The 6,807-nt window shown below is 43.9% G+C and overlaps 1 pseudogene; it reads right to left on the bottom strand.

Moving 5' to 3' along the window:
* Positions 1-1,693: 1,693 nt before the first annotated feature.
* LOC126476094 (5S ribosomal RNA) lies at positions 1,694-1,811 on the bottom strand (annotated as a pseudogene).
* Positions 1,812-6,807: the final 4,996 nt, after the last annotated feature.

The following is a 6,807-nucleotide window of genomic DNA, read 5'->3' as shown; positions in this document are numbered from 1 at the left end:
GATCCGGACCGGCCGCGCGGTCCACTCGGTGCTCGCTTGTTCCCGGCTGTGGTCGCACACCCCGCCCAGCCGTTTCCTTGGACCGCGTTTCATCTCCCTGTTACAAACGGAGGGAGAGCCTTGTATGTCCAAAGTCTTGACGCCGGCAACCGCAGTTGCTTATTCTAAATCTGCGACATATTCTGAGCTAAAATAATGTAATAAGGTATCTAGAACAGAATTACCTTATCCGTACCAACCAGCATGGATTCCGAAAACATCGATCGTGTGAACCCCAAGTCACGATTTCCTCACATGACGTCCTGAAAGCCGTGGATTAAGGCAGTCTGGACTGTGTGGTATCGAGGACGCCTTCGTTGTAACACTTGCAGTGCTGGTCTTGTACGTAGCTGCCATCACCTGTGGACTGGCCTAAATACGTGGTTTTCTTGGAGGTTATAATTCGTGTCTGCAAATATGTAGTGGGAATATCAAAATTTTCCTGGTTTTATTGGATTTTCTACATTATATTTACGTACCTTGGCGTTAATAGTACTACGTCTTCAGACCACGAGTGGCCTACCGGGTCCATCTACATCTACATATACATCGATACTCCGCAAGCCACCCAACGGTGTGTGGCGGAGGGCACTTTACGTGCCACTGTCATTACCTCCCTTTCCTGTTCCAGTCGCGTATGGTTCGCGGGAAGAACGACTGCCGGAAAGCCTCCGTGCGCGCTCTAATCTCTCTAATTTTACATTCGTGATCTCCTCGGGAGGTATAAGTAGGGGGAAGCAATATATTCGATACCTCATCCAGAAACGCACCCTCTCGAAACCTGGCGAGCAAGCTACACCGCGATGCAGAGCGCCTCTCTTGCAGAGTCTGCCACTTGAGTTTATTAAACATCTCCGTAACGCTATCACGGTTACCAAATAACCCTGTGACGAAACGCGCCGCTCTTCTTTGGATCTTCTCTATCTCCTCCGTCAGACCGATCTGGTACGGATCCCACACTGATGAGCACTACTCAAGTATAGGTCGAACGAGTGTTTTGTAAGCCACCTCCTTTGTTGATGGACTACATTTTCTAAGCACTCTCCCAATGAATCTCAGCCTGGTACCCGCCTTACCAACAATTAATTTTATATGATCATTCCACTTCAAATCGTTCCGCACGCATACTCCCAGATATTTTACACAAGTAACTGCTACCAGTGTTTGTTCCGTTATCATATAATCATACAATAAAGGATCCTTCTTTCTATGTATTCGCAATACATTACATTTGTCTATGTTAAGGGTCAGTTGCCACTCCCTGCACCAAGTGCCTATCCGCTGCAGATCTTCCTGCATTTCGCTACAATTTTCTAATGCTGCAACTTCTCTGTATACTACTGCATCATCCGCGAAAAGCCGCATGGAACTTCCGACACTATCTACTAGGTCATTTATATATATTGTGAAAAGCAATGGTCCCATAACACTCCCCTGTGGCACGCCAGAGGTTACTTTAACGTCTGTAGACGTCTCTCCATTGATAACAACATCCGACCGGCGTGTTACCCTTAGTGGAGAATGCGGATAGGAGGGGCGTGGGATCAGCACACCGTTCTCCCGGTCGTTATGATGGTATTCTTGACCGAAGCCGCTACTATTCGGTCGAGTAGCTCCTCAATTGGCATCACGAGGCTGAGTGCACTCCGAAAAATGGCAACAGCGCACGGCAGCCTGGATGGTCACCCATCCAAGTGCCGACCACGCCCGACAGCGCTTAACTTCGATGATCTTACGGGAACCGGTGTATCCACTGCGGCAAGGCCGTTGCCCCTTGGCGTTAATAGTGCTGAATCTAAATTCACAAATAAAACTTCAATTTAATAATTATTATTTTTAAAAAAATTGAAAAGGAGTTGTACTGTTCAGGTGTACATCTTAATAACCAAACAGTTGATTTTTCTGTTTAAATTTCTTTAACAGGCAATTTAAATCTAAAGAAATACACACGACACAAGAACAAAATAAAATTTTGCATCCATAGTAGGTAGTAATTTACCCGCAGGAGAATCCTTCGTAACAACAGAAACTGCGAAAATAACACGATAAACGTATAATCTGAATCATCGTCAAACTGTATCATTTCGTTTTCATGATCTGCATAATAGTAAAAGGGCTTTGTAAATCAATTGCTTCCGGCGTTCCTCCTCTTCACTGCACATTTTGAACACAAAATCAACATAAAGCACAAAAAAACTCACGAAACAGAGAGTTTGAACATCAGCTTACGCCTACAAAACAAGAGACGATAACAGGTTCTTTTTCTAGTCATAACGCTACTACCAACGAACAGAAACTATGAAGCCTGCAGACGTCACAGACGATTTTGGGGTAAATATACGGTGGGGTAAATATACGTTTGACACCGTAGAAAATCATCATAAATCGCTTAACGTAATATTACGTCCACCACACATCCCCATTGTCCGCAAGCGCAGTAATATGATGTCAGCCGTACACTGTTAACGATTACCATCGCAACCCGCGTATCATATCCGTCATGTTCTGTTCCGTATTTCTCGATAATACAAAACGTGCTGCCCTTCTTGAAACTTTTTCGATGTACTCCATCGTTCCTATCTGGTGGGGATCCCATACCACGTAACAATATTCCAGAAGAGAACGGACAAGCATAGCGTAGGCAGTCATTTCGGTAGATTTATTTCATTTTCTAAGTGTTTTACCAATAAATTTCAGCCTTTGGTTCGCCTTTCCCAGAACATTCTTTGTATGATAGTTGCAATATAAGTTGTTTGGAATTGAAATCCCTACGTTTATGTTTGAATCAACAACCTTCAAAGTTGCGTGATTTATCATGTAACCTAAACATATCGTGTGTAAGTGTGTGTTTTTATTTTGTGCTGATGTGGATGACTTCACACTTGGTATTGTTTGTGGTAAATTGCTATATATAATATATATATATATATATATATATATATATATATATATATATTTTTTTTTTTTTGGGAGAGTGAACTAAAATACCTACAGTTGTTTCACGTGCAACAGCACGAGCGCATACCATGAATGCATATACAACAGTATTACGAAGTGTTTTTGATGTTCAAATTTGTATAATTAAACTAAAACGGCGAACAGTGCCAGTTGCAGGTTGTCTGTTTAGTGTCTTCCAGGGGCAACAAAAAATTTATTTTTTCAGTGTTTCATGTAATTTGATTAACCGAATTAAAAAGTTGAAAATGCTGTCATAATCTACTCACTGAGAGGTCATAATCTTATATTGAAGGCTTAACATAGTAAGAAAAGTGATGAAGTGATTCAGCTGCCGCAACCGCTAGGTTTCATGCAACCTGCAGCACTTTCAAATACTAAACACAAGATTTTCATGCACTCTTGCTCGTTACCATTAGTCCTGCAGAGAACATGAACGGGACATTTCTGTAGTAAATTTAATGTAGTTTAATTTTGTACCAGGATATGTTGTCGTTGAAGGCTGTAGTTTTAGAATTATTCAAGAAAAATGCACAAAAGCGATCTCCAAACTCGTTTTTCTTGAATAATTTGAAAACCATGGTCTCTAGCGAAAAGGTATCCCAGTACAAAATTTAATTACATTACATTTTCTTTATAAAGGTCTTGTTCATTATTTTTGTAGGACCAGTAGTTTGTGTGTAGCGAGCAAGAAAATCTGGTGCATGGTTTTTGAAGGTGTTGCGGGTTGCATAAAATCCAGAAGTAGGGGCAGCTGAATAACCCTGGATATCTTAATGGCACCGTATCCAGACTATATTCACCTGTTATTTCAGAATGTGAGTGCTTAGCCACTTCCAGCAAACTGTACACACAATGTGAGGCTTTCAAGAAACTTTTTCACGTTGATACCACCCAGAAACTACCGAAAGGGAAAAAGTTAGTCGCGTACTATATTTTCGCTGTTCTTGCAGTGAATTCTTCTAATAATAGCGGATGTAGGTTACTGAAAGCACAAAACCGAAACGATACGTCCCACAGTGGCCGGGAAGCGAGCAATGGCGTTATGCGGTGGGAAGAGTCGGCTTCACGAGGTATATGTTCCTATGCAACGCCAAAGACTCGCTTACATTGTGCTTGAAACAGCCAGTACCGTAGTATTCCGTGCGCTTAAAACATTGAAGAGCCAAAGAAACAGATACACCTGCCTAATATCGTGAAGGGCCCCCGCGAGCACGCAGAAGTGCCACAACACGACGTGGCATGGGCTCCATTAATGTCTGAAGTAGCGCTGGATAGAACTGACGCAATGAATCTTCCAGGGCTGTCCATAGATCCGTGAGATCTCTTCTGAAAAGCACATTGCAAGGCATCTCAGATATGCTCAGTAATGTTCATGTCTGGGGAGTTTGGTGGCTGGCGAAAATGTTTAAACTCAGAAGCCACTCTGTAGCAGTTCTGGACGTGTGGGATGTCGCATTGTTGTGCTGCAATTGCCCAAGTCCGTCGGAAAGCACAATGGACATGAATGGATTCAGGATGCTTACGTACGTGTCACCTGTCAGAGTCGTATCTAGACGTATCAGAGATCCCATATCACTCCAACTGCACACGCACCACATCAGTACAGAGCCTCCACTAGGTTGAACAGTCTCCTGCCGACATGCATGGATCAATGAGGTTATCTCCATACCAGTACACGTCCGTTCGCTGGATACAATTTGAAACGAGACTCGTCCGACCAGGCAATATGTTTGCAGTCAACAGTCCAGTGTCAGTGTTGACGGGTCCAGGGTAGGCTTTGTGTCGTGCAGCCATAAAGGGTACACACGAGTGGGGATTGGGGTCCGAAAGCCCATGTCGATGATATTCCGTTGAATGTTTCGCACGCTGACACTTGTTGATGGCCTAGCACTGAAATCCGCAGAAATTTGCGGAAAGGTCGCACTTCTCTTCAGTCGTCGTTGGTCCCGTTCTTACAGGATCTTTTTCCAGCAGCAGCGAGAGATTTGTTGTTTTACCTGGTTGCTGATATTCACGTTACACTCATGAAATGGTCGTAGGGGTAAATCCCAACTTCGTCGCTACCTCGGAGATGCTGTGTCCCATCGCTCGTGCGCGAACTATAATACCACGTTCAGATTTACTTAAATCTTGATAGCCTGCCATTGACGCAGCAGTAACCAATCTAACAGCTGCGCCAGACACTTGTCATATAGGCGTTCTACATCTACATCTACATTTATACTCCGCAAGCCACCCAACGGGTGTGTGGCGGAGGGCACTTTACGTACCACTGTCATTACCTCCCTTTCCTGTTCCAGTCGCGTATGGTTCGCGGGAAGAACGGCTGCCGGAAAGCCTCCGTGCGCACTCTAATCTCTCTGATTTTACATTCGTGATCTCCTCGGGAGGTATAAGTAGGGGGTAGAATATGTTCCATACCTCATCCAGTAACGCACCCTCTCGAAACCTGGACAGCAAGCTACACCGCTTTGCAGAGCGCCTCTCTTGCAGAGTCTGTCGCTAGAGTTTGCTAAACATCTCCGTAACGCTATCACGCTTACCAAATAACCCTGTGACGAAACGCGCCGCTCTTCTTTGGATCTTCTCTATCTCCTCTGTCAACCCGACCTGGTACGGAACCCACACTGATGAGCAATACTCAAGTATAGGTCGAACGAGTGTTTTGTAAGCCACCTCCTTTGTTGATGGACTACATTTTCTAAGGACTCTCCCAATGAATCTCAACCTGGCACCTGCCTTACCAACAATTAATTTTATATGATCATTCCACTTCAAATCGTTACGTATGCATACTCCCAGATATTTTACAAAAGTAACTGCTACCAGTGTTTGTTTCGCTATCATATAATCATGCAATAAAGGATCCTTCTTTCTATGTATTCGCAATACGTTACATTTATCTATGTTAAGGGTCGGTTGCCACTCCCTGCACCAAGTGCCTATCCGCTGCAGATCTTCCTGCATTTCGCTGCAATTTTCTAATTCTGCAACTTGTCTGTATACTACAGCATCATCCACGAAAAGCTGCATGGAACTTCCGACACTATCTACTAGGTCATTTATATATATTGTGAAAAGCAGTGGTCGCATATCACTCCCCTGTGGCACGCCAGAGGTTACTTTAACGTCTGTAGACGTTTCTCCATTGAGAACAACATGCTGTGTTCTGTTTGCTAAAAACTCTTCAATCCAGCCACACAGCTGGTCTGATATTCCGTAGGCTCTTACTTTGTTTATCAGGCGACAGTGCGGAACTGTATCGAACGCCTTCCGGAAGTCAAGGAAAACGGCATCTAACTGGGAGCCTGTGTCTAATATTTCCTGGCTCTCATGAACAAATAAAGCGAGTTGGATATCACACGGTTGCTGTTTCCGGAACCCTTGTTGATTCCTGCGTAGTAGATTCTGGGTTTCCAGAAATGACATGATACGCAAACAAAAAACAAATTCTAAAGTTCTACAACAGATTTATGTCAGAAATATAGGCCTATAGTTTCGCTCATCTGCTCGACGACCCTTTTTGAAAACTGGAACTACCTGTGCGCTTTTCGAATCATTTGGAATCTTCCGTTCCTCTGTACTTGCGGTACACGGCTGTTAGAAGGGGGGCAAGTTCTTTCGCGTACTCAGCGTAGACTCGAATTGGTTGCGTTGCCGACCGTAGCACCGTAGTGTGCCTGTTTACATATCTCTGTATTTGAATATGCACGCCTATACCAGTTCCTTTGGCGCTCCAGTGTGTAATGCCGCGCCTGCACGATAGAATGAATTTCATCATATCAGTGCTCCGGGCGAGAGATAACGTGA

This window comes from Schistocerca serialis, chromosome 4 (genome assembly GCF_023864345.2).
Source record: "Schistocerca serialis cubense isolate TAMUIC-IGC-003099 chromosome 4, iqSchSeri2.2, whole genome shotgun sequence".
Lineage (NCBI taxonomy): Eukaryota > Metazoa > Arthropoda > Insecta > Orthoptera > Acrididae > Schistocerca > Schistocerca serialis.
Note: the sequence above shows the minus strand (reverse complement) of the source record. Positions and strands in the feature narration are given on the sequence as shown.